This window comes from Cervus elaphus, chromosome 13 (assembly GCF_910594005.1).
Source record: "Cervus elaphus chromosome 13, mCerEla1.1, whole genome shotgun sequence".
In the NCBI taxonomy this organism is placed as follows: domain Eukaryota; kingdom Metazoa; phylum Chordata; class Mammalia; order Artiodactyla; family Cervidae; genus Cervus; species Cervus elaphus.
Genome location: NC_057827.1, coordinates 6,172,390 through 6,199,532, shown reverse-complemented (window position 1 = coordinate 6,199,532; position 27,143 = coordinate 6,172,390). Strand labels below are relative to the sequence as shown.

Here is a 27,143-nt window from a genome sequence, read left to right as displayed (position 1 = left end):
TGCACACAGATCACTAAGGATGCTTTCATGAAGACTTCAGAAGACCTGTCAGGGGAAGACCCTGGATGCCACAGGTCTCTGCCATAGCGCCATGGGAGCTGCTGGCTCCTACACTGAGTCAGCCTGGCGATTCCAACCGATGACCAAACTCTACCAGAACCATGGGCCTCCAAGCTTGATGCTCCATTGCCAGGGGACCAACACATTGGTGCTATCAGGGCCGGCTGACTGGCCCCAACCTTAGGGAGCCTAGGTAATTCCAGGCCCAGGGGACAAATGGCGGCCAAGGGGCATGTGCACACACCACATAACAAACCACAGGGATGGTTGCTTGGCCTCTCTTATTGCAACTCTTCAAGGCACCAAAGATACACTTGGGGAGTCCTTCTACTGGCAGCAGGCCACCAAGGACACAAAGGTCACCTCTCACTGAGCCTCCCAGGCACAAGCAATGCCCTCTCCTCTGTACCCAGCTGAGGGCAGCTTCAAAAGGACCACACTATGTATCAGTGAGAACAGAACGACAGTGCCTGCAGCCTCAGCAGACATAACATCCCAGGCAATCACACTGCGCTTTTCCTCACCTGCCCAACCATTCTCCTCTGGGGCTCTGGTCAACCTGCAGGAGCAATGCAGGCCTGTGACCACAACACAGTCCATGGCGACCTCCAAGACTCAAGCATGTGACAGGACTTGCAACTCAGGAACTGCCAAGGGCAGAAATGAGGCCTATTAACTTTCACAACTGCCACCGTTCCCCTAGGTCTCTGCAGCCGCTGCAGCCCACAGGGTACTCAGCAATCTCACCAACCCAAAGGGCCGCAATGGCGAGGGCCTCAGATCTCACCTGGGCCTCCAATCAGACACCACAGAAGCTTCCTTGCGTCACAATCGACATCACGAGAGCCCCAATTAGCACACTTGCAGCAGGAACCAGGACAAAATGCACTGCTCTGAGAGAAGACCTCACTGTCCGATGCCAGGATCTACTGCGACACCTACCACCACTGGACAAGCCGGATGCCTCTTCTGCTCCTCAGTGCCCTTCACCATGGACCTCACGTTCCAAGAAGGCTCCTTGAACATCTGTACACGGCCCACCCGCAGATGGGAGCCTCGCAAATGGTGGGGACCTGGCTCCTACTTGCGTGTGTGTGACGCAGTCAGAGAAGCCCTCTTGCTAACCAGTCCCACCCTCAACCCCAAGGGAGGCAACGTGCTGGCATCAGTTTCGATGAGGAGACGGTAGTGAGTTCTCACTCATTTTGTTCAGATTTTCCAAGGAATGCATGAGAGGGTGTCGTCATCGATCCGAGCACGTGCTGGCTGGCTCCCCACCTCCACAGGGCAGGCAGCGCCGCTCCAAGGAGGAGCCAGTGACCTGGGAGTCCTCCAGCAGCCGGGGCAACTCAGAGCCCCCAGGCTTCTCAGCAAGAGGAACGGTCCCTCCATACGTACAGCCACTCAGGCAGTGCCAGGAAACCTGAAATTCACGACACGTCTTGGGGCAGGAGAAGCCGTACCGTGCTCGGTGATCCAAAAAGACCTGGCACCACCCTGGGCCGCCACACTTCTTGCCGGACTCCCTTGCACCTCGAGCCGCCGCCTCATGGGCGGACCTTCGTCTCCTGGGTCATGGACAGCCATATCTGGCAACTGCACCTGACAAGGGGACAGAAAGCACAGGAACACTTGAGATGTGGACTTGGGCTCTCACTGAGGAACACTGATGCAGAGCTTTCACTGGGGGAAGGCCTGTATCTTCAACCCAACTACATCTATCCCTTCCAGACAACTGGTGACCTACCGTTCAAAAGAGTGCAGCAAATTAGGCTCAAGGTCATGTGGGTGTCTTTCTGACTCAGCATGCATGGGTGGCAGGGGATTCGATGTGGGGTTGAGTGCCTGTGTCCCGGTGTACCAACAAGAATGCACTCTCGGCAAGTTGGGGGTGTGTCCAGAAATATGTCCAGGTAGCCAAGTCTCAGTGCCCACATTGAAAGGCCCTACATTCTGAACACCCATGCCGTCGTCATGGAGCCCTGACCTCCTGTCCTCCCACGACATGGGGGATGACACCTGGCATCTTCCTTCAGCCCCATGCAAAATTTCACTGAGGGGCTGTTGACGTAGGCTCTAGGCTCCCAGTCTCCATGACCCATGATGTCTGACCAAAGCACAGAAATCTGACTGCACAAGGACACCTTGCAGAGCATCTGTGTGAATGCCACGTACCCTGAGACTGTAGCTACTACTACAGCTCAGGGGTCCTTGCCACAAGGTTCACCTCCACCCTAACCAGAAAAGTTTCCCAGAGAACTACAGAGTAAGGTGAACTTGGCACTAGGGCAGATTCGGCCCAGCGCACCCTCGAATAGGAGCAGAATTCAAGGCATGCGTCTCTTCCTGCCAGTCAGTCTACTCATTGGGCGGCCTCTGACATAAAGTAAGGATGGGACTTGGACTTCCTCACGTACCAGGATCCAGGGCTCAGTCCCACAGAAACAGGTCCCTTTCCTGGCCAGATTATCCTCACATCCACACCCTGTAAGGACCAGGCTGCTGACCACAGCCTACAGAAAGCTCCCATAATGCAGGGCGTGGTCCACATTGGACTCATCCTGCCCCAAGGGTCACTCACCCAAATCTGAAGCCTCCAAGGCCTCGGCACACACAGGGCCAATCCTCAAGAAGGAACACCCACAGGATGACGGTGGGCAAAATGACCGCGTGCACACAGATCACTAAGGATGCTTTCATGAAGACTTCAGAAGACCTGTCAGGGGAAGACCCTGGATGCCACAGGTCTCTGCCATAGCGCCATGGGAGCTGCTGGCTCCTACATTGAGTCAGCCTGGCTATTCCAACCAATGACCAAACTCTACCAGAACCATGGTCCTCCAAGCTTGATGCTCCATTGCCAGGGGGCCAACACATTGGTGCTATCAGGGCCGGCTGACTGGCCCCAACCTTAGGGAGCCTAGGTAATTCCAGGCCCAGGGGACAAATGGCGGCCAAGGGGCATGTGCACACACCACATAACAAACCACAGGGATGGTTGCTTGGCCTCTCTTATTGCAACTCTTCAAGGCACCAAAGATACACTTGGGGAGTCCTTCTACTGGCAGCAGGCCACCAAGGACACAAAGGTCACCTCTCACTGAGCCTCCCAGTCACAAGCAATGCCCTCTTCTCTGTACCCAGCTGAGGGCAGCTTCAAAAGGACCACACTATGTATCAGTGAAAACAGAACGACAGTGCCTGCAGCCTCAGCAGACATAACATCCCAGGCAATCACACTGAGCTTTTTCTCACCTGCCTAACCATTCTCCTCTGGGGCTCTGGTCAACCTGCAGGAGCAATGCAGGCCTGTGACCACAACACAGTCCATGGCGACCTCCAAGACTCAAGCATGTGACAGGACTTGCAACTCAGGAACTGCCAAGGGCAGAAATGAGGCCTATTAACTTTCACAACTGCCACCGTTCCCCTAGGTCTCTGCAGCCGCTGCAGCCCACAGGGTACTCAGCAATCTCACCAACCCAAAGGGCCGAAATGGCGAGGGCCTCAGATCTCACCTGGGACTCCAATCAGACACCACAGAAGCTTCCTTGCGTCACAATCGACATCACGAGAGCCCCAATTAGCACACTTGCAGCAGGAACCAGGACAAAATGCACCGCTCTGAGAGAAGACCTCACTGTCCGATGCCAGGATCTACTATGACACCTACCACCACTGGACAAGCAGGATGCCTCTTCTGCTCCTCAGTGCCCTTCACCATGGACCTCAAATTTCAAGAAGGCCGCTCGAACACCTGTACACGGCCCACCCGCAGATGGGAGCCTCGCAAATGGTGGGGACCTGGCTCCTACTTGCATGTGTGTGACGCAGTCAGAGAAGCCCTCTTGCTAACCAGTCCCACCCTCAACCCCAAGGGAGGCAACGTGCTGGCATCAGTTTCGATGAGGAGACGGTAGTGAGTTCTCACTCATTTTGTTCAGATTTTCCAAGGAATGCATGAGAGGGTGTCGTCATCGATCCGAGCACGTGCTGGCTGGCTCCCCACCTCCACAGGGCAGGCAGCGCCGCTCCAAGGAGGAGCCAGTGACCTGGGAGTCCTCCAGCAGCCGGGGCAACTCAGAGCCCCCAGGCTTCTCAGCAAGAGGAACGGTCCCTCCATACGTACAGCCACTCAGGCAGTGCCAGGAAACCTGAAATTCACGACACGTCTTGGGGCAGGAGAAGCCGTACCGTGCTCGGTGATCCAAAAAGACCTGGCACCACCCAGGGCCGCCACACTTCTTGCCGGACTCCCTTGCACCTCGAGCCGCCGCCTCATGGGCGGACCTTCGTCTCCTGGGTCATGGACAGCCATATCTGGCAACTGCACCTGACAAGGGGACAGAAAGCACAGGAACACTTGAGATGTGGACTTGGGCTCTCACTGAGGAACACTGATGCAGAGCTTTCACTGGGGGAAGGCCTGTATCTTCAACCCAACTACATCTATCCCTTACAGACAACTGGTGACCTACCGTTCAAAAGAGTGCAGCAAATTAGGCTCAAGGTCATGTGGGTGTCTTTCTGACTCAGCATGCATGGGTGGCAGGGGATTCGATGTGGGGTTGAGTGCCTGTGTCCCGGTGTACCAACAAGAATGCACTTTCGGCAAGTTGGGGGTGTGTCCAGAAATATGCCCAGGTAGCAAAGTCTCAGTGCCCGCATTGGAAGGCCCTACAGTCTGAACACTCATGCCGTCGTCATGGAGCCCTGACCTCCTGTCCTCCCACGACATGGGGGATGACACCTGGCATCTTCCTTCAGCCCCATGCAAAATTTCACTGAGGGGCTGTTGACGTAGGCTCTAGGCTCCCAGTCTCCATGACCCATGATGTCTGACCAAAGCACAGAAATCTGACTGCCCAAGGACACCTTGCAGAGCATCTGTGTGAATGCCACGTACCCTGAGACTGTAGCTACTACTACAGCTCAGGGGTCCTTGGCACAAGGTTCACCTCCACCCTAACCAGAAAAGTTTCCCAGAGAACTACAGAGTAAGGTGAACTTGGCACTAGGGCAGATTCGGCCCAGCGCACCCTCGAATAGGAGCAGAATTCAAGGCATGCGTCTCTTCCTGCCAGTCAGTCTACTCATTGGGGGGCCTCTGACAGAAAGTAAGGATGGGACTTGGACTTCCTCACGTACCAGGAACCAGGGGTCAGTCCCACAGAAACAGGTCCCTTTCCTGGCCAGATTATCCTCACATCCACACCCTGTAGGGACCAGGCTACTGACCACAGCCTACAGAAAGCTCCCATAATGCAGGGCGTGGTCCACATTGGACTCATCCTGCCCCAAGGGTCACTCACCCAAATCTGAAGCCTCCAAGGCCTCGGCACACACAGGGACAATCCTCAAGCAGGAACACCCACAGGATGACGGTGGGCAAAATGACCGCGTGCACACAGATCACTAAGGATGCTTTCATGAAGACTTCAGAAGACCTGTCAGGGGAAGACCCTGGATGCCACAGGTCTCTGCCATAGCGCCATGGGAGCTGCTGGCTCCTACACTGAGTCAGCCTGGCAATTCCAAACAATGACCAATCTCTACCAGAACCATGGGCCTCCAAGCTTGATGCTCCATTGCCAGGGGGCCAACACATTGGTGCTATCAGGGCCGGCTGACTGGCCTCAACATTAGGGAGCCTAAGTAATTCCAGGCCCAGGGGACAAATGGCGGCCAAGGGGCATGTGCACACACCACATAAAAAACCACAGGGGTGGTTGCTTGGCCTCTCTTATTGCAACTCTTCAAGACACCAAAGATACACTTGGGGAGTCCTTCTACTGGCAGCAGGCCACCAAGGACACAAAGGTCACCTCTCACTGAGCCTCCCAGGCACAAGCAATGCCCTCTCCTCTGTACCCAGCTGAGGGCAGCTTCAAAAGGACCACACTATGTATCAGTGAGAACAGAACGACAGTGCCTGCAGCCTCAGCAGACATAACATCCCAGGCAATCACACTGCGTTTTTCCTCACCTGCCTAACCATTCTCCTCTGGGGCTCTGGTCAACCTGCAGGAGCAATGCAGGCCTGTGACCACAACACAGTCCATGGCGACCTCCAATACTCAACCATGTGACAGGACTTGCAACTCAGGAACTGCCAAGGGCAGAAATGAGGCCTATTAACTTTCACAACTGCCACCGTTCCCCTAGGTCTCTGCAGCCGCTGCAGCCCACAGGGTACTCAGCAATCTCACCAACCCAAAGGGCCGAAATGGCGAGGGCCTCAGATCTCACCTGGGACTCCAATCAGACACCACAGAAGCTTCCTTGCGTCACAATCGACATCACGAGAGCCCCAATTAGCACACTTGCAGCAGGAACCAGGACAAAATGCACCGCTCTGAGAGAAGACCTCACTGTCCGATGCCAGGATCTACTACGACACCTACCACCACTGGACAAGCAGGATGCCTCTTCTGCTCCTCAGTGCCCTTCACCATGGACCTCAAATTTCAAGAAGGCCGCTCGAACATCTGTACACGGCCCACCCGCAGATGGGAGCCTCGCAAATGGTGGGGACCTGGCTCCTACTTGCATGTGTGTGACGCAGTCAGAGAAGCCCTCTTGCTAACCAGTCCCACCCTCAACCCCAAGGGAGGCAACGTGCTGGCATCAGTTTCGATGAGGAGACGGTAGTGAGTTCTCACTCATTTTGTTCAGATTTTCCAAGGAATGCATGAGAGGGTGTCGTCATCGATCCGAGCACGTGCTGGCTGGCTCCCCACCTCCACAGGGCAGGCAGCGCCGCTCCAAGGAGGAGCCAGTGACCTGGGAGTCCTCCAGCAGCCGGGGCAACTCAGAGCCCCCAGGCTTCTCAGCAAGAGGAACGGTCCCTCCATACGTACAGCCACTCAGGCAGTGCCAGGAAACCTGAAATTCACGACACGTCTTGGGGCAGGAGAAGCCGTACCGTGCTCGGTGATCCAAAAAGACCTGGCACCACCCTGGGCCGCCACACTTCTTGCCGGACTCCCTTGCACCTCGAGCCGCCGCCTCATGGGCGGACCTTCGTCTCCTGGGTCATGGACAGCCATATCTGGCAACTGCACCTGACAAGGGGACAGAAAGCACAGGAACACTTGAGATGTGGACTTGGGCTCTCACTGAGGAACACTGATGCAGAGCTTTCACTGGGGGAAGGCCTGTATCTTCAACCCAACTACATCTATCCCTTACAGACAACTGGTGACCTACCGTTCAAAAGAGTGCAGCAAATTAGGCTCAAGGTCATGTGGGTGTCTTTCTGACTCAGCATGCATGGGTGGCAGGGGATTCGATGTGGGGTTGAGTGCCTGTGTCCCGGTGTACCAACAAGAATGCACTCTCGGCAAGTTGGGGGTGTGTCCAGAAATATGCCCAGGTAGCAAAGTCTCAGTGCCCGCATTGGAAGGCCCTACAGTCTGAACACCCATGCCGTCGTCATGGAGCCCTGACCTCCTGTCCTCCCACGACATGGGGGATGACACCTGGCATCTTCCTTCAGCCCCATGCAAAATTTCACCTAGGGGCTGTTGACGTAGGCTCTAGGCTCCCAGTCTCCATGACCCATGATGTCTGACCAAAGCACAGAAATCTGACTGCCCAAGGACATCTTGCAGAGCATCTGTGTGAATGCCACGTACCCTGAGACTGTAGCTACTACTACAGCTCAGGGGTCCTTGGCACAAGGTTCACCTCCACCCTAACCAGAAAAGTTTCCCAGAGAACTACAGAGTAAGGTGAACTTGGCACTATTGCAGATTCGGTCAAGCGCACTCTCGAATAGGAGTAGAATTCAAGGCATGCGTCTCTTCCTGCCAGTCAGTCTACTCATTCGGCGGCCTCTGACAGAAAGTAAGGATGGGACTTGGACTTCCTCACGTACCAGGATCCAGGGGTCAGTCCCACAGAAACAGGTCCCTTTCCTGGCCAGATTATCCTCACATCCACACCCTGTAGGGACCAGGCTACTGACCACAGCCTACAGAAAGCTCCCATAATGCAGGGCGTGGTCCACATTGGACTCATCCTGCCCCAAGGGTCACTCACCCAAATCTGAAGCCTCCAAGGCCTCGGCACACACAGGGACAATCCTCAAGCAGGAACACCCACAGGATGACGGTGGGCAAAATGACCGCGTGCACACAGATCACTAAGGATGCTTTCATGAAGACTTCAGAAGACCTGTCAGGGGAAGACCCTGGATGCCACAGGTCTCTGCCATAGCGCCATGGGAGCTGCTGGCTCCTACACTGAGTCAGCCTGGCAATTCCAAACAATGAAAAAACTCTACCAGAACGATGGGCCTCCAAGCTTGATGCTCCATTGCCAGGGGGCCAACACATTGGTGCTATCAGGGCCGGCTGACTGGCCTCAACCTTAGGGAGCCTAGGTAATTCCAGGCCCAGGGGACAAATGGCGGCCAAGGGGCATGTGCACACACCACATAACAAACCACAGGGATGGTTGCTTGGCCTCTCTTATTGCAACTCTTCAAGGCACCAAAGATACACTTGGGGAGTCCTTCTACTGGCAGCAGGCCACCAAGGACACAAAGGTCACCTCTCACTGAGCCTCCCAGGCACAAGCAATGCCCTCTCCTCTGTACCCAGCTGAGGGCAGCTTCAAAAGGACCACACTATGTATCAGTGAGAACAGAACGACAGTGCCTGCAGCCTCAGCAGACATAACATCCCAGGCAATCACACTGCGTTTTTCCTCACCTGCCCAACCATTCTCCTCTGGGGCTCTGGTCAACCTGCAGGAGCAATGCAGGCCTGTGACCACAACACAGTCCATGGCGACCTCCAAGACTCAAGCATGTGACAGGACTTGCAACTCAGGAACTGCCAAGGGCAGAAATGAGGCCTATTAACTTTCACAACTGCCACCGTTCCCCTAGGTCTCTGCAGCCGCTGCAGCCCACAGGGTACTCAGCAATCTCACCAACCCAAAGGGCCGCAATGGCGAGGGCCTCAGATCTCACCTGGGCCTCCAATCAGACACCACAGAAGCTTCCTTGCGTCACAATCGACATCACGAGAGCCCCAATTAGCACACTTGCAGCAGGAACCAGGACAAAATGCACCGCTCTGAGAGAAGACCTCACTGTCCGATGCCAGGATCTACTACGACACCTACCACCACTGGACAAGCAGGATGCCTCTTCTGCTCCTCAGTGCCCTTCACCATGGACCTCAAATTTCAAGAAGGCCGCTCGAACATCTGTACACGGCCCACCCGCAGATGGGAGCCTCGCAAATGGTGGGGACCTGGCTCCTACTTGCATGTGTGTGACGCAGTCAGAGAAGCCCTCTTGCTAACCAGTCCCACCCTCAACCCCAAGGGAGGCAACGTGCTGGCATCAGTTTCGATGAGGAGACGGTAGTGAGTTCTCACTCATTTTGTTCAGATTTTCCAAGGAATGCATGAGAGGGTGTCGTCATCGATCCGAGCACGTGCTGGCTGGCTCCCCACCTCCACAGGGCAGGCAGCGCCGCTCCAAGGAGGAGCCAGTGACCTGGGAGTCCTCCAGCAGCCGGGGCAACTCAGAGCCCCCAGGCTTCTCAGCAAGAGGAACGGTCCCTCCATACGTACAGCCACTCAGGCAGTGCCAGGAAACCTGAAATTCACGACACGTCTTGGGGCAGGAGAAGCCGTACCGTGCTCGGTGATCCAAAAAGACCTGGCACCACCCTGGGCCGCCACACTTCTTGCCGGACTCCCTTGCACCTCGAGCCGCTGCCTCATGGGCGGACCTTCGTCTCCTGGGTCATGGACAGCCATATCTGGCAACTGCACCTGACAAGGGGACAGAAAGCACAGGAACACTTGAGATGTGGACTTGGGCTCTCACTGAGGAACACTGATGCAGAGCTTTCACTGGGGGAAGGCCTGTATCTTCAACCCAACTACATCTATCCCTTACAGACAACTGGTGACCTACCGTTCAAAAGAGTGCAGCAAATTAGGCTCAAGGTCATGTGGGTGTCTTTCTGACTCAGCATGCATGGGTGGCAGGGGATTCGATGTGGGGTTGAGTGCCTGTGTCCCGGTGTACCAACAAGAATGCACTCTCGGCAATTTGGGGGTGTGTCCACAAATATGTCCAGGTAGCCAAGTCTCAGTGCCCGCATTGGAAGGCCCTACATTCTGAACACCCATGCCATCGTCATGGAGCCCTGACCTCATGTCCTCCCACGACATGGGGGATGACACCTGGCATCTTCCTTCAGCCCCATGCAAAATTTCACTGAGGGGCTGTTGACGTAGGCTCTAGGCTCCCAGTCTCCATGACCCATGATGTCTGACCAAAGCACAGAAATCTGACTGCCCAAGGACACCTTGCAGAGCATCTGTGTGAATGCCACGTACCCTGAGACTGTAGCTACTACTACAGCTCAGGGGTCCTTGGCACAAGGTTCACCTCCACACTAACCAGAAAAGTTTCCCAGAGAACTACAGAGTAAGGTGAACTTGGCACTAGGGCAGATTTGGCCCAGCGCACCCTCGAATAGGAGCAGAAATCAAGGCATGCGTCTCTTCCTGCCAGTCAGTCTACTCATTGGGCGGCCTCTGACAGAAAGTAAGGATGGGACTTGGACTTCCTCACGTACCAGGACCCAGGGGTCAGTCCCACAGAAACAGGTCCCTTTCCTGGCCAGATTATCCTCACATCCACACCCTGTAGGGACCAGGCTACTGACCACAGCCTACAGAAAGCTCCCATAATGCAGGGCGTGGTCCACATTGGACTCATCCTGCCCCAAGGGTCACTCACCCAAATCTGAAGCCTCCAAGGCCTCGGCACACACAGGGACAATCCTCAAGCAGGAACACCCACAGGATGACTGTGGGCAAAATGACCGCGTGCACACAGATCACTAAGGATGCTTTCATGAAGACTTCAGAAGACCTGTCAGGGGAAGACCCTGGATGCCACAGGTCTCTGCCATAGCGTCATGGGAGCTGCTGGCTCCTACATTCAGTCAGCCTGGCTATTCCAACCAATGACCAAACTCTACCAGAACCATGGGCCTCCAAGCTTGATGCTCCATTGCCAGGGGGCCAACACATTGGTGCTATCAGGGCCGGCTGACTGGCCCCAACCTTAGGGAGCCTAGGTAATTCCAGGCCCAGGGGACAAATGGCGGCCAAGGGGCATGTGCACACACCACATAACAACCCACAGGGCTGGTTGCTTGGCCTCTCTTATTGCAACTCTTCAAGGCACCAAAGATACCCTTGGGGAGTCCTTCTACTGGCAGCAGGCCACCAAGGACACAAAGGTCACCTCTCACTGAGCCTCCCTGGCACAAGCAATGCCCTCTCCTCTGTACCCAGCTGAGGGCAGCTTCAAAAGGACCACACTATGTATCAGTGAGAACAGAACGACAGTGCCTGCAGCCTCAGCAGACATAACATCCCAGGCAATCACACTGAGCTTTTCCTCACCTGCCCAACCATTCCCCTCTGGGGCTCTGGTCAACCTGCAGGAGCAATGCAGGTCTGTGACCACAACACAGTCCATGGCGACCTCCAAGACTCAAGCATGTGACAGGACTTGCAACTCAGGAACTGCCAAGGGCAGAAATGAGGCCTATTAACTTTCACAACTGCCACCGTTCCCCTAGGTCTCTGCAGCCGCTGCAGCCCACAGGGTACTCAGCAATCTCACCAACCCAAAGTGCCGCAATGGCGAGGGCCTCAGATCTCACCTGGGCCTCCAATCAGACACCACAGAAGCTTCCTTGCGTCACAATCAACATCACGAGAGCCCCAATTAGCACACTTGCAGCAGGAAGCAGGACAAAATGCACCGCTCTGAGAGAAGACCTCACTGTCCGATGCCAGGATCTACGCCGACACCTACCACCACTGGACAAGCCGGATGCCTCTTCTGCTCCTCAGTGCCCTTCACCATGGACCCCACATTCCAAGAAGGCCGCTCGAACATCTGTACACGGCCCACCCGCAGATGGGAGCCTCGCAAATGGTGGGGACCTGGCTCCTACTTGCGTGTGTGTGACGCAGTCAGAGAAGCCCTCTTGCTAACCAGTCCCACCCTCAACCCCAAGGGAGGCAACGTGCTGGACCTCAGTTTCGATGAGGAGACGGTAGTGAGTTCTCACTCATTTTGTACAGATTTCCAAGGAATGCATGAGAGGGTGTCGTCATCGATCCGAGCACGTGCTGGCTGGCTCCCCACCTCCACAGGGCAGGCAGCGCCGCTCCAAGGAGGAGCCAGTGACCTGGGAGTCCTCCAGCAGCCGGGGCTACTCAGAGCCCCCAGGCTTCTCAGCAAGAGGAACGGTCCCTCCATACGTACAGCCACTCAGGCAGTGCCAGGAAACCTGAAATTCACGACACGTCTTGGGCCAGGAGAAGCCGTACCGTGCTCGGTGATCCAAAAAGACCTGGCACCACCCTGGGCCGCCACACTTCTTGCCGGACTCCCTTGCACCTCGAGCCGCCGCCTCATGGGCGGACCTTCGTCTCCTGGGTCATGGACAGCCATATCTGGCAACTGCACCTGACAAGGGGACAGAAAGCACAGGAACACTTGAGATGTGGACTTGGGCTCTCACTGAGGAACACTGATGCAGAGCTTTCACTGGGGGAAGGCCTGTATCTGCAACCCAACTATATCCATCCCTTACAGACAACTGGTGACCTACCGTTCAAAAGAGTGCAGCAAATTAGGCTCAAGGTCATGTGGGTGTCTTTCTGACTCAGCATGCATGGGCGGCAGGGGATTCGATGTGGGGTTGAGTGCCTGTGTCCAGGTGTACCAACAAGAATGCACTCTCGGCAATTTGGGGGTGTGTCCAGAAATATGTCAAGGTAGCCTAGTCTCAGTGCCCGCATTGAAAGGCCCTGCAGTCTGAACACCCATGCTGTCTTCATGGAGCCCTGACCTCCTGTCCTCCCACGACATGGGGGATGACACCTGGCATCTTCCTTCAGCCCCATGCAAAATTTCACTGAGGGGCTGTTGACGTAGGCTCTAGGCTCCCAGTCTCCATGACCCATGATGTCTGACCAAAGCACAGAAATCTGACTGCCCAAGGACACCTTGCAGAGCATCTGTGTGAATGCCACGTACCCTGAGACTGTAGCTACTACTACAGCTCAGGGGTCCTTGGCACAAGGGTTCACCTCCACCCTAACCAGAAAAGTTTCCCAGAGAACTACAGAGTAAGGTGAACTTGGCACTATTGCAGATTCGGCCAAGCGCACTCTCGAATAGGAGTAGAATTCAAGGCATGCGTCTCTTCCTGCCAGTCAGTCTACTCACTGGGCGGCCTCTGACCGAAAGTAAGGATGGGACTTGGACTTCCTCAGGTACCAGGATCCAGGGGTCACTCGCACAGAAACAGGTCCCTTTCCTGGCCAGATTATCCTCACATCCACACCCTGTAGGGACCAGGCTACTGACCACAGCCTACAGAAAGCTCCCATAATGCAGGGCGTGGTCCACATTGGACTCATCCTGCCCCAAGGGTCACTCACCCAAATCTGAAGCCTCCAAGGCCTCGGCACACACAGGGACAATCCTCAAGCAGGAACACCCACAGGATGACGGTGGGCAAAATGACCGCGTGCACACAGATCACTAAGGATGCTTTCATGAAGACTTCAGAAGACCTGTCAGGGGAAGACCCTGGATGCCACAGGTCTCTGCCATAGCGCCATGGGAGCTGCTGGCTCCTACATTCAGTCAGCCTGGCTATTCCAACCAATGACCAAACTCTACCAGAACCATGGGCCTCCAAGCTTGATGCTCCATTGCCAGGGGCCCAACACATTGGTGCTATCAGGGCCGGCTGACTGGCCCCAACCTTAGGGAGCCTAGGTAATTCCAGGCCCAGGGGACAAATGGCGGCCAAGGGGCATGTGCACACACCACATAACAACCCACAGGGCTGGTTGCTTGGCCTCTCTTATTGCAACTCTTCAAGGCACCAAAGATACCCTTGGGGAGTCCTTCTACTGGCAGCAGGCCACCAAGGACACAAAGGTCACCTCTCACTGAGCCTCCCAGGCACAAGCAATGCCCTCTCCTCTGTACCCAGCTGAGGGCAGCTTCAAAAGGGCCACACTATGTCTCAGTGAAAACAGAACGACAGTGCCTGCAGCCTCAGCAGACATAACATCCCAGGCAATCACACTGTGCTTTTCCTCACCTGCCCAACCATTCGCCTCTGGGGCTCTGGTCAACCTGCAGGAGCAATGCAGGCTTGTGACCACAACACAGTCCATGGCGACCTCCAAGACTCAAGCATGTGACAGGACTTGCAACTCAGGAACTGCCAAGGGCAGAAATGAGGCCTATTAACTTTAACAACTGCCACCGTTCCCCTAGGTCTCTGCAGCCGCTGCAGCCCACAGGGTACTCAGCAATCTCACCAACCCAAAGGGCCGCAATGGTGCGGGCCTCAGATCTCACCTTGGCCTCCAATCAGACACCACAGAAGCTTCCTTGCGTCACAATCAACATCACGAGAGCCCCAATTAGCACACTTGCAGCAGGAACCAGGACAAAATGCACCGCTCTGAGAGAAGACCTCACTGTCCGATGCCAGGATCTACGGCGACACCTACCACCACTGGACAAGCCGGATGCCTCTTCTGCTCCTCAGTGCCCTTCACCATGGACCCCACATTCCAAGAAGGCCGCTCGAACATCTGTACACGGCCCACCCGCAGATGGGAGCCTCGCAAATGGTGGGGACCTGGCTCCTACTTGCGTGTGTGTGACGCAGTCAGAGAAGCCCTCTTGCTAACCAGTCCCACCCTCAACCCCAAGGGAGGCAACGTGCTGGACCTCAGTTTCGATGAGGAGACGGTAGTGAGTTCTCACTCATTTTGTTCAGATTTCCAAGGAATGCATGAGAGGGTGTCGTCATCGATCCGAGCACGTGCTGGCTGGCTCCCCACCTCCACAGGGCAGGCAGCGCCGCTCCAAGGAGGAGCCAGTGACCTGGGAGTCCTCCAGCAGCCGGGGCAACTCAGAGTCCCCAGGCTTCTCAGCAAGAGGAACGGTCCCTCCATACGTACAGCCACTCAGGCAGTGCCAGGAAACCTGAAATTCACGACACGTCTTGGGGCAGGAGAAGCCGTACCGTGCTCGGTGATCCAAAAAGACCTGGCACCACCCTGGGCCGCCACACTTCTTGCCGGACTCCCTTGCACCTCGAGCCGCCGCCTCATGGGCGGACCTTCGTCTCCTGGGTCATGGACAGCCATATCTGGCAACTGCACCTGACAAGGGGACAGAAAGCACAGGAACACTTGAGATGTGGACTTGGGCTCTCACTGAGGAACACTGATGCAGAGCTTTCACTGGGGGAAGGCCTGTATCTTCAACCCAACTACATCCATCCCTTACAGACAACTGGTGACCTACCGTTCAAAAGAGTGCAGCAAATTAGGCTCAAGGTCATGTGGGTGTCTTTCTGACTCAGCATGCATGGGCGGCAGGGGATTCGATGTGGGGTTGAGTGCCTGTGTCCAGGTGTACCAACAAGAATGCACTCTCGGCAATTTGGGGGTGTGTCCAGAAATATGTCAAGGTAGCCTAGTCTCAGTGCCCGCATTGAAAGGCCCTACAGTCTGAACACCCATGCTGTCTTCATGGAGCCCTGACCTCCTGTCCTCCCACGACATGGGGGATGACACCTGGCATCTTCCTTCAGCCCCATGCAAAATTTCACTGAGGGGCTGTTGACGTAGGCTCTAGGCTCCCAGTCTCCATGACCCATGATGTCTGACCAAAGCACAGAAATCTGACTGCCCAAGGACACCTTGCAGAGCATCTGTGTGAATGCCACGTACCCTGAGACTGTAGATACTACTACAGCTCAGGGGTCCTTGGCACAAGGTTCACCTCCACACTAACCAGAAAAGATTCCCAGAGAACTACAGAGTAAGGTGAACTTGGCACTAGGGCAGATTTGGCCCAGCGCACCCTCGAATAGGAGCAGAAATCAAGGCATGCGTCTCTTCCTGCCAGTCAGTCTACTCATTGGGCGGCCTCTGACAGAAAGTAAGGATGGGACTTGGACTTCCTCACGTACCAGGACCCAGGGGTCAGTCCCACAGAAACAGGTCCCTTTCCTGGCCAGATTATCCTCACATCCACACCCTGTAGGGACCAGGCTACTGACCACAGCCTACAGAAAGCTCCCATAATGCAGGGCGTGGTCCACATTGGACTCATCCTGCCCCAAGGGTCACTCACCCAAATCTGAAGCCTCCAAGGCCTCGGCACACACAGGGACAATCCTCAAGCAGGAACACCCACAGGATGACTGTGGGCAAAATGACCGCGTGCACACAGATCACTAAGGATGCTTTCATGAAGACTTCAGAAGACCTGTCAGGGGAAGACCCTGGATGCCACAGGTCTCTGCCATAGCGTCATGGGAGCTGCTGGCTCCTACATTGAGTCAGCCTGGCTATTCCAACCAATGACCAAACTCTACCAGAACCATGGTCCTCCAAGCTTGATGCTCCATTGCCAGGGGGCCAACACATTGGTGCTATCAGGGCCGGCTGACTGGCCCCAACCTTAGGGAGCCTAGGTAATTCCAGGCCCAGGGGACAAATGGCGGCCAAGGGGCATGTGCACACACCACATAACAAACCACAGGGATGGTTGCTTGGCCTCTCTTATTGCAACTCTTCAAGGCACCAAAGATACACTTGGGGAGTCCTTCTACTGGCAGCAGGCCACCAAGGACACAAAGGTCACCTCTCACTGAGCCTCCCAGGCACAAGCAATGCCCTCTCCTCTGTACCCAGCTGAGGGCAGCTTCAAAAGGACCACACTATGTATCAGTGAGAACACAACGACAGTGCCTGCAGCCTCAGCAGACATAACATCCCAGGCAATCACACTGAGCTTTTCCTCACCTGCCCAACCATTCCCCTCTGGGGCTCTGGTCAACCTGCAGGAGCAATGCAGGTCTGTGACCACAACACAGTCCATGGCGACCTCCAAGACTCAAGCATGTGACAGGACTTGCAACTCAGGAACTGCCAAGGGCAGAAATGAGGCCTATTAACTTTCACAACTGCCACCGTTCCCCTAGGTCTCTGCAGCCGCTGCAGCCCACAGGGTACTCAGCAATCTCACCAACCCAAAGGGCCGCAATGGCGAGGGCCTCAGATCTCACCTGGGCCTCCAATCAGACACCACAGAAGCTTCCTTGCGTCACAATCAACATCACGAGAGCCCCAATTAGCACACTTGCAGCAGGAAGCAGGACAAAATGCACCGCTCTGAGAGAAGACCTCACTGTCCGATGCCAGGATCTACGCCGACACCTACCACCACTGGACAAGCCGGATGCCTCTTCTGCTCCTCAGTGCCCTTCACCATGGACCCCACATTCCAAGAAGGCCGCTCGAACATCTGTACACGGCCCACCCGCAGATGGGAGCCTCGCAAATGGTGGGGACCTGGCTCCTACTTGCGTGTGTGTGACGCAGTCAGAGAAGCCCTCTTGCTAACCAGTCCCACCCTCAACCCCAAGGGAGGCAACGTGCTGGACCTCAGTTTCGATGAGGAGACGGTAGTGAGTTCTCACTCATTTTGTACAGATTTCCAAGGAATGCATGAGAGGGTGTCGTCATCGATCCGAGCACGTGCTGGCTGGCTCCCCACCTCCACAGGGCAGGCAGCGCCGCTCCAAGGAGGAGCCAGTGACCTGGGAGTCCTCCAGCAGCCGGGGCTACTCAGAGCCCCCAGGCTTCTCAGCAAGAGGAACGGTCCCTCCATACGTACAGCCACTCAGGCAGTGCCAGGAAACCTGAAATTCACGACACGTCTTGGGCCAGGAGAAGCCGTACCGTGCTCGGTGATCCAAAAAGACCTGGCACCACCCTGGGCCGCCACACTTCTTGCCGGACTCCCTTGCACCTCGAGCCGCCGCCTCATGGGCGGACCTTCGTCTCCTGGGTCATGGACAGCCATATCTGGCAACTGCACCTGACAAGGGGACAGAAAGCACAGGAACACTTGAGATGTGGACTTGGGCTCTCACTGAGGAACACTGATGCAGAGCTTTCACTGGGGGAAGGCCTGTATCTGCAACCCAACTATATCCATCCCTTACAGACAACTGGTGACCTACCGTTCAAAAGAGTGCAGCAAATTAGGCTCAAGGTCATGTGGGTGTCTTTCTGACTCAGCATGCATGGGCGGCAGGGGATTCGATGTGGGGTTGAGTGCCTGTGTCCAGGTGTACCAACAAGAATGCACTTTCGGCAATTTGGGGGTGTGTCCACAAATATGTCCAGGTAGCCTAGTCTCAGTGCCCGCATTGAAAGGCCCTGCAGTCTGAACACCCATGCTGTCTTCATGGAGCCCTGACCTCCTGTCCTCCCACGACATGGGGGATGACACCTGGCATCTTCCTTCAGCCCCATGCAAAATTTCACTGAGGGGCTGTTGACGTAGGCTCTAGGCTCCCAGTCTCCATGACCCATGATGTCTGACCAAAGCACAGAAATCTGACTGCCCAAGGACACCTTGCAGAGCATCTGTGAGAATGCCACGTACCCTGAGACTGTAGCTACTACTACAGCTCAGGGGTCCTTGGCACAAGGGTTCACCTCCACCCTAACCAGAAAAGTTTCCCAGAGAACTACAGAGTAAGGTGAACTTGGCACTATTGCAGATTCGGCCAAGCGCACTCTCGAATAGGAGTAGAATTCAAGGCATGCGTCTCTTCCTGCCAGTCAGTCTACTCACTGGGCGGCCTCTGACAGAAAGTAAGGATGGGACTTGGACTTCCTCAGGTACCAGGATCCAGGGGTCACTCGCACAGAAACAGGTCCCTTTCCTGGCCAGATTATCCTCACATCCACACGCTGTAGGGACCAGGCTACTGACCACAGCCTACAGAAAGCTCCCATAATGCAGGGCGTGGTCCACATTGGACTCATCCTGCCCCAAGGGTCACTCACCCAAATCTGAAGCCTCCAAGGCCTCGGCACACACAGGGACAATCCTCAAGCAGGAACACCCACAGGATGACGGTGGGCAAAATGACCGCGTGCACACAGATCACTAAGGATGCTTTCATGAAGACTTCAGAAGACCTGTCAGGGGAAGACCCTGGATGCCACAGGTCTCTGCCATAGCGCCATGGGAGCTGCTGGCTCCTACATTCAGTCAGCCTGGCTATTCCAACCAATGACCAAACTCTACCAGAACCATGGGCCTCCAAGCTTGATGCTCCATTGCCAGGGGCCCAACACATTGGTGCTATCAGGGCCGGCTGACTGGCCCAAACCTTAGGGAGCCTAGGTAATTCCAGGCCCAGGGGACAAATGGCGGCCAAGGGGCATGTGCACACACCACATAACAACCCACAGGGCTGGTTGCTTGGCCTCTCTTATTGCAACTCTTCAAGGCACCAAAGATACCCTTGGGGAGTCCTTCTACTGGCAGCAGGCCACCAAGGACACAAAGGTCACCTCTCACTGATCCTCCCAGGCACAAGCAATGCCCTCTCCTCTGTACCCAGCTGAGGGCAGCTTCAAAAGGGCCACACTATGTCTCAGTGAAAACAGAACGACAGTGCCTGCAGCCTCAGCAGACATAACATCCCAGGCAATCACACTGTGCTTTTCCTCACCTGCCCAACCATTTGCCTCTGGGGCTCTGGTCAACCTGCAGGAGCAATGCAGGCTTGTGACCACAACACAGTCCATGGCGACCTCCAAGACTCAAGCATGTGACAGGACTTGCAACTCAGGAACTGCCAAGGGCAGAAATGAGGCCTATTAACTTTCACAACTGCCACCGTTCCCCTAGGTCTCTGCAGCCGCTGCAGCCCACAGGGTACTCAGCAATCTCACCAACCCAAAGGGCCGCAATGGTGAGGGCCTCAGATCTCACCTTGGCCTCCAATCAGACACCACAGAAGCTTCCTTGCGTCACAATCAACATCACGAGAGCCCCAATTAGCACACTTGCAGCAGGAACCAGGACAAAATGCACCGCTCTGAGAGAAGACCTCACTGTCCGATGCCAGGATCTACGGCGACACCTACCACCACTGGACAAGCCGGATGCCTCTTCTGCTCCTCAGTGCCCTTCACCATGGACCCCACATTCCAAGAAGGCCGCTCGAACATCTGTACACGGCCCACCCGCAGATGGGAGCCTCGCAAATGGTGGGGACCTGGCTCCTACTTGCGTGTGTGTGACGCAGTCAGAGAAGCCCTCTTGCTAACCAGTCCCACCCTCAACCCCAAGGGAGGCAACGTGCTGGACCTCAGTTTCGATGAGGAGACGGTAGTGAGTTCTCACTCATTTTGTTCAGATTTCCAAGGAATGCATGAGAGGGTGTCGTCATCGATCCGAGCACGTGCTGGCTGGCTCCCCACCTCCACAGGGCAGGCAGCGCCGCTCCAAGGAGGAGCCAGTGACCTGGGAGTCCTCCAGCAGCCGGGGCAACTCAGAGTCCCCAGGCTTCTCAGCAAGAGGAACGGTCCCTCCATACGTACAGCCACTCAGGCAGTGCCAGGAAACCTGAAATTCACGACACGTCTTGGGGCAGGAGAAGCCGTACCGTGCTCGGTGATCCAAAAAGACCTGGCACCAACCTGGGCCGCCACACTTCTTGCCGGACTACCTTGCACCTCGAGCCGCCGCCTCATGGGCGGACCTTCGTCTCCTGGGTCATGGACAGCCATATCTGGCAACTGCACCTGACAAGGGGACAGAAAGCACAGGAACACTTGAGATGTGGACTTGGGCTCTCACTGAGGAACACTGATGCAGAGCTTTCACTGGGGGAAGGCCTGTATCTTCAACCCAACTACATCCATCCCTTACAGACAACTGGTGACCTACCGTTCAAAAGAGTGCAGCAAATTAGGCTCAAGGTCATGTGGGTGTCTTTCTGACTCAGCATGCATGGGTGGCAGGGGATTCGATGTGGGGTTGAGTGCCTGTGTCCAGGTGTACCAACAAGAATGCACTCTCGGCAATTTGGGGGTGTGTCCAGAAATATGTCAAGGTAGCCTAGTCTCAGTGCCCGCATTGAAAGGCCCTACAGTCTGAACACCCATGCTGTCTTCATGGAGCCCTGACCTCCTGTCCTCCCACGACATGGGGGATGACACCTGGCATCTTCCTTCAGCCCCATGCAAAATTTCACTGAGGGGATATTGACGTAGGCTCTAGGCTCCCAGTCTCCATGACCCATGATGTCTGACCAAAGCACAGAAATCTGACTGCCCAAGGACACCTTGCAGAGCATCTGTGAGAATGCCACGTACCCTGAGACTGTAGCTACTACTACAGCTCAGGGGTCCTTGGCACAAGGTTCACCTCCACCCTAACCAGAAAAGTTTCCCAGAGAACTACAGAGTAAGGTGAACTTGGCACTAGGGCAGATTCGGCCCAGCGCACCCTCGAATAGGAGCAGAATTCAAGGCATGCGTCTCTTCCTGCCAGTCAGTCTACTCATTGGGCGGCCTCTGACAGAAAGTAAGGATGGGACTTGGACTTCCTCAGGTACCAGGATCCAGGGGTCAGTCCCACAGAAACAGGTCCCTTTCCTGGCCAGATTATCCTCACATCCACACCCTGTAGGGACCAGGCTACTGACCACAGCCTACAGAAAGCTCCCATAATGCAGGGCGTGGTCCACATTGGACTCATCCTGCCCCAAGGGTCACTCACCCAAATCTGAAGCCTCCAAGGCCTCGGCACACACAGGGACAATCCTCAAGCAGGAACACCCAAAGGATGACGGAGGGCAAAATGACCGCGTGCACACAGATCACTAAGGATGCTTTCATGAAGACTTCAGAAGACCTGTCAGTGGAAGACCCTGGATGCCACAGGTCTCTGCCATAGCGCCATGGGAGCTGCTGGCTCCTACATTCAGTCAGCCTGGGTATTCCAACCAATGACCAAACTCCACCAGAACCATGGGCCTCCAAGCTTGATGCTCCATTGCCACAGGGCCAACACATTGGTGCTATCAGGGCCGGCTGACTGGCCCCAACCTTAGGGAGCCTAGGTAATTCCAGGCCCAGGGGACAAATGGCGGCCAAGGGGCATGTGCACACACCACATAACAACCCACAGGGCTGGTTGCTTGGCCTCTCTTATTGCAACTCTTCAAGGCACCAAAGATACCCTTGGGGAGTCCTTCTACTGGCAGCAGGCCACCAAGGACACAAAGGTCACCTCTCACTGAGCCTCCCAGGCACAAGCAATGCCCTCTCCTTCGTACCCAGATGAGGGCAGCTTCAAAAGGACCACACTATGTATCAGTGAGAACAGAACGACAGTGCCTGCAGCCTCAGCAGACATAACATCCCAGGCAATCACACTGTGCTTTTCCTCACCTGCCCAACCATTCGCCTCTGGGGCTCTGGTCAACCTGCAGGAGCAATGCAGGCCTGTGACCACAACACAGTCCATGGCGACCTCCAAGACTCAAGCATGTGACAGGACTTGCAACTCAGGAACTGCCAAGGGCAGAAATGAGGCCTATTAACTTTCACAACTGCCACCGTTCCCCTAGGTCTCTGCAGCCGCTGCAGCCCACAGGGTACTCAGCAATCTCACCAACCCAAAGGGCCGCAATGGCGAGGGCCTCAGATCTCACCTGGGCCTCCAATCAGACACCACAGAAGCTTCCTTGCGTCACAATCGACATCACGAGAGCCCCAATTAGCACACTTGCAGCAGGAACCAGGACAAAATGCACCGCTCTGAGAGAAGAACTCACTGTCCGATGCCAGGATCTACGCCGACACCTACCACCACTGGACAAGCCGGATGCCTCTTCTGCTCCTCAGTGCCCTTCACCATGGACCCCACATTCCAAGAAGGCCGCTCGAACATCTGTACACGGCCCACCCGCAGATGGGAGCCTCGCAAATGGTGGGGACCTGGCTCCTACTTGCGTGTGTGTGACGCAGTCAGAGAAGCCCTCTTGCTAACCAGTCCCACCCTCAACCCCAAGGGAGGCAACGTGCTGGACCTCAGTTTCGATGAGGAGACGGTAGTGAGTTCTCACTCATTTTGTTCAGATTTCCAAGGAATGCATGAGAGGGTGTCGTCATCGATCCGAGCACGTGCTGGCTGGCTCCCCACCTCCACAGGGCAGGCAGCGCCGCTCCAAGGAGGAGCCAGTGACCTGGGAGTCCTCCAGCAGCCGGGGCAACTCAGAGCCCCCAGGCTTCTCAGCAAGAGGAACGGTCCCTCCATACGTACAGCCACTCAGGCAGTGCCAGGAAACCTGAAATTCACGACACGTCTTGGGGCAGGAGAAGCCGTACCGTGCTCGGGGATCCAAAAAGACCTGGCACCACCCTGGGCCGCCACACTTCTTGCCGGACTCCCTTGCACCTCGTGCCGCCGCCTCATGGGCGGACCTTCGTCTCCTGGGTCATGGACAGCCATATCTGGCAACTGCACCTGACAAGGGGACAGAAAGCACAGGAACACTTGAGATGTGGACTTGGGCTCTCACTGAGGAACACTGATGCAGAGCTTTCACTGGGGGAAGGCCTGTATCTTCAACCCAACTACATCCATCCCTTACAGACAACTGGTGACCTACCGTTCAAAAGAGTGCAGCAAATTAGGCTCAAGGTCATGTGGGTGTCTTTCTGACTCAGCATGCATGGGCGCAGGGGATTCGATGTGGGGTTGAGTGCCTGTGTCCAGGTGTACCAACAAGAATGCACTCTCGGCAATTTGGGGGTGTGTCCAGAAATATGTCAAGGTAGCCTAGTCTCAGTGCCCGCATTGAAAGGCCCTACAGTCTGAACACCCATGCCGTCTTCATGGAGCCCTGACCTCCTGTCCTCCCACGACATGGGGGATGACACCTGGCATCTTCCTTCAGCCCCATGCAAAATTTCACTGAGGGGCTGTTGACGTAGGCTCTAGGCTCCCAGTCTCCATGACCCATGATGTCTGACCAAAGCACAGAAATCTGACTGCCCAAGGACACCTTGCAGAGCATCTGTGTGAATGCCACGTACCCTGAGACTGTAGCTACTACTACAGCTCAGGGGTCCTTGCCACAAGGTTCACCTCCACCCTAACCAGAAAAGTTTCCCAGAGAACTACAGAGTAAGGTGAACTTGGCACTAGGCCAGATTCGGCCCAGCGCACCCTGGAATAGGAGCAGAATTCAAGGCATGCGTCTCTTCCTGCCAGTCAGTCTACTCATTGGGCGGCCTCTGACAGAAAGTAAGGATGGGAGTTGGACTTCCTCCGGTACCAGGATCCAGGGGTCACTCCCACAGAAACGGGATCCCTTTCCTGGCCAGATTATCCTCACATTCACACCCTGTAGGGACCAGGCTACTGACCACAGCCTACAGAAAGCTTCCATAATGCAGGGCGTGGTCCACATTGGACTCATCCTGCCCCAAGGGTCACTCACCCAAATCTGAAGCCTCCAAGGCCTCGGCACACACAGGGACAATCCTCAAGCAGGAACACCCAAAGGATGACGGAGGGCAAAATGACCGCGTGCACACAGATCACTAAGGATGCTTTCATGAAGACTTCAGAAGACCTGTCAGTGGAAGACCCTGGATGCCACAGGTCTCTGCCATAGCGCCATGGGAGCTGCAGGCTCCTACATTCAGTCAGCCTGAGTATTCCAACCAATGACCAAACTCCACCAGAACCATGGGCCTCCGAGCTTGATGCTCCATTGCCACGGGGCCAACACATTGGTGCTATCAGGGCCGGCTGACTGGCCCCAACCTTAGGGAGCCTAGGTAATTCCAGGCCCAGGGGACAAATGGCGGCCAAGGGGCATGTGCACACACCACATAACAACCCACAGGGCTGGTTGCTTGGCCTCTCTTATTGCAACTCTTCAAGGCACCAAAGATACCCTTGGGGAGTCCTTCTACTGGCAGCAGGCCACCAAGGACACAAAGGTCACCTCTCACTGAGCCTCCCAGGCACAAGCAATGCCCTCTCCTCTGTACCCAGCTGAGGGCAGCTTCAAAAGGACCACACTATGTATCAGTGAGAACAGAACGACAGTGCCTGCAGCCTCAGCAGACATAACATCCCAGGCAATCACACTGCGCTTTTCCTCACCTGCCCAACCATTCTCCTCTGGGGCTCTGGTCAACCTGCAGGAGCAATGCAGGCCTGTGACCACAACACAGTCCATGGCGACCTCCAAGACTCAAGCATGTGACAGGACTTGCAACTCAGGAACTGCCAAGGGCAGAAATGAGGCCTATTAACTTTCACAACTGCCACCGTTCCCCTAGGTCTCTGCAGCCGCTGCAGCCCACAGGGTACTCAGCAATCTCACCAACCCAAAGGGCCGCAATGGCGAGGGCCTCAGATCTCACCTGGGCCTCCAATCAGACACCACAGAAGCTTCCTTGCGTCACAATCGACATCACGAGAGCCCCAATTAGCACACTTGCAGCAGGAACCAGGACAAAATGCACCGCTCTGAGAGAAGACCTCACTGTCCGATGCCAGGATCTACGCCGACACCTACCACCACTGGACAAGCCGGATGCCTCTTCTGCTCCTCAGTGCCCTTCACCATGGACCCCACATTCCAAGAAGGCCGCTCGAACATCTGTACACGGCCCACCCGCAGATGGGAGCCTCGCAAATGGTGGGGACCTGGCTCCTACTTGCGTGTGTGTGACGCAGTCAGAGAAGCCCTCTTGCTAACCAGTCCCACCCTCAACCCCAAGGGAGGCAACGTGCTGGACCTCAGTTTCGATGAGGAGACGGTAGTGAGTTCTCACTCATTTTGTTCAGATTTCCAAGGAATGCATGAGAGGGTGTCGTCATCGATCCGAGCACGTGCTGGCTGGCTCCCCACCTCCACAGGGCAGGCAGCGCCGCTCCAAGGAGGAGCCAGTGACCTGGGAGTCCTCCAGCAGCCGGGGCAACTCAGAGCCCCCAGGCTTCTCAGCAAGAGGAACGGTCCCTCCATACGTACAGCCACTCAGGCAGTGCCAGGAAACCTGAAATTCACGACACGTCTTGGGGCAGGAGAAGCCGTACCGTGCTCGGTGATCCAAAAAGACCTGGCACCACCCTGGGCCGCCACACTTCTTGCCGGACTCCCTTGCACCTCGAGCCGCCGCCTCATGGGCGGACCTTCGTCTCCTGGGTCATGGACAGCCATATCTGGCAACTGCACCTGACAAGGGGACAGAAAGCACAGGAACACTTGAGATGTGGACTTGGGCTCTCACTGAGGAACACTGATGCAGAGCTTTCACTGGGGGAAGGCCTGTATCTGCAACCCAACTACATCCATCCCTTACAGACAACTGGTGACCTACCGTTCAAAAGAGTGCAGCAAATTAGGCTCAAGGTCATGTGGGTGTCTTTCTGACTCAGCATGCATGGGCGCAGGGGATTCGATGTGGGGTTGAGTGCCTGTGTCCAGGTGTACCAACAAGAATGCACTCTCGGCAATTTGGGGGTGTGTCCAGAAATATGTCAAGGTAGCCTAGTCTCAGTGCCCGCATTGAAAGGCCCTACAGTCTGAACACCCATGCCGTCTTCATGGAGCCCTGACCTCCTGTCCTCCCACGACATGGGGGATGACACCTGGCATCTTCCTTCAGCCCCATGCAAAATTTCACTGAGGGGCTGTTGACCTAGGCTCCAGGCTCCCAGTCTCCATGACCCATGATGTCTGACCAAAGCACAGAAATCTGACTGCCCAAGGACACCTTGCAGAGCATCTGTGTGAATGCCACGTACCCTGAGACTGTAGCTACTACTACAGCTCAGGGGTCCTTGCCACAAGGTTCACCTCCACCCTAACCAGAAAAGTTTCCCAGAGAACTACAGAGTAAGGTGAACTTGGCACTAGGCCAGATTCGGCCCAGCGCACCCTGGAATAGGAGCAGAATTCAAGGCATGCGTCTCTTCCTGCCAGTCAGTCTACTCTTTGGGCGGCCTCTGACAGAAAGTAAGGATGGGACTTGGACTTCCTCCGGTACCAGGATCCAGGGGTCACTCCCACAGAAACGGGATCCCTTTCCTGGCCAGATTATCCTCACATTCACACCCTGTAGGGACCAGGCTA

The 27,143-nt window shown here is 55.6% G+C and overlaps 10 non-coding genes across 10 annotated transcripts; all 10 read right to left on the bottom strand.

Moving 5' to 3' along the window:
- Window positions 1-1,222: 1,222 nt before the first annotated feature.
- LOC122707211 lies at window positions 1,223-1,313 on the bottom strand. Its single transcript, XR_006344732.1, has one exon. It is a non-coding gene; the product is annotated as a small nucleolar RNA SNORD116 (small nucleolar RNA).
- Window positions 1,314-3,953: 2,640 nt separating this feature from the next.
- Window positions 3,954-4,044, bottom strand: LOC122707210. Its single transcript, XR_006344731.1, has one exon. It is a non-coding gene; the product is annotated as a small nucleolar RNA SNORD116 (small nucleolar RNA).
- Window positions 4,045-6,684: 2,640 nt separating this feature from the next.
- On the bottom strand, window positions 6,685-6,775 carry LOC122707209. The gene has a single exon (XR_006344730.1). It is a non-coding gene; the product is annotated as a small nucleolar RNA SNORD116 (small nucleolar RNA).
- Window positions 6,776-9,415: 2,640 nt separating this feature from the next.
- LOC122707208 lies at window positions 9,416-9,506 on the bottom strand. The gene has a single exon (XR_006344729.1). It is a non-coding gene; the product is annotated as a small nucleolar RNA SNORD116 (small nucleolar RNA).
- A 2,639-nt stretch (window positions 9,507-12,145) lies between these two features.
- On the bottom strand, window positions 12,146-12,237 carry LOC122707181. Its single transcript, XR_006344703.1, has one exon. It is a non-coding gene; the product is annotated as a small nucleolar RNA SNORD116 (small nucleolar RNA).
- Window positions 12,238-14,877: 2,640 nt separating this feature from the next.
- Window positions 14,878-14,969, bottom strand: LOC122707116. Its single transcript, XR_006344639.1, has one exon. It is a non-coding gene; the product is annotated as a small nucleolar RNA SNORD116 (small nucleolar RNA).
- Window positions 14,970-17,608: 2,639 nt separating this feature from the next.
- Window positions 17,609-17,700, bottom strand: LOC122707180. The gene has a single exon (XR_006344702.1). It is a non-coding gene; the product is annotated as a small nucleolar RNA SNORD116 (small nucleolar RNA).
- A 2,640-nt stretch (window positions 17,701-20,340) lies between these two features.
- LOC122707115 lies at window positions 20,341-20,432 on the bottom strand. The gene has a single exon (XR_006344638.1). It is a non-coding gene; the product is annotated as a small nucleolar RNA SNORD116 (small nucleolar RNA).
- Window positions 20,433-23,071: 2,639 nt separating this feature from the next.
- On the bottom strand, window positions 23,072-23,163 carry LOC122707114. Its single transcript, XR_006344637.1, has one exon. It is a non-coding gene; the product is annotated as a small nucleolar RNA SNORD116 (small nucleolar RNA).
- A 2,639-nt stretch (window positions 23,164-25,802) lies between these two features.
- Window positions 25,803-25,894, bottom strand: LOC122707113. Its single transcript, XR_006344636.1, has one exon. It is a non-coding gene; the product is annotated as a small nucleolar RNA SNORD116 (small nucleolar RNA).
- Between the last annotated feature and the right edge of the window lie 1,249 nt (window positions 25,895-27,143).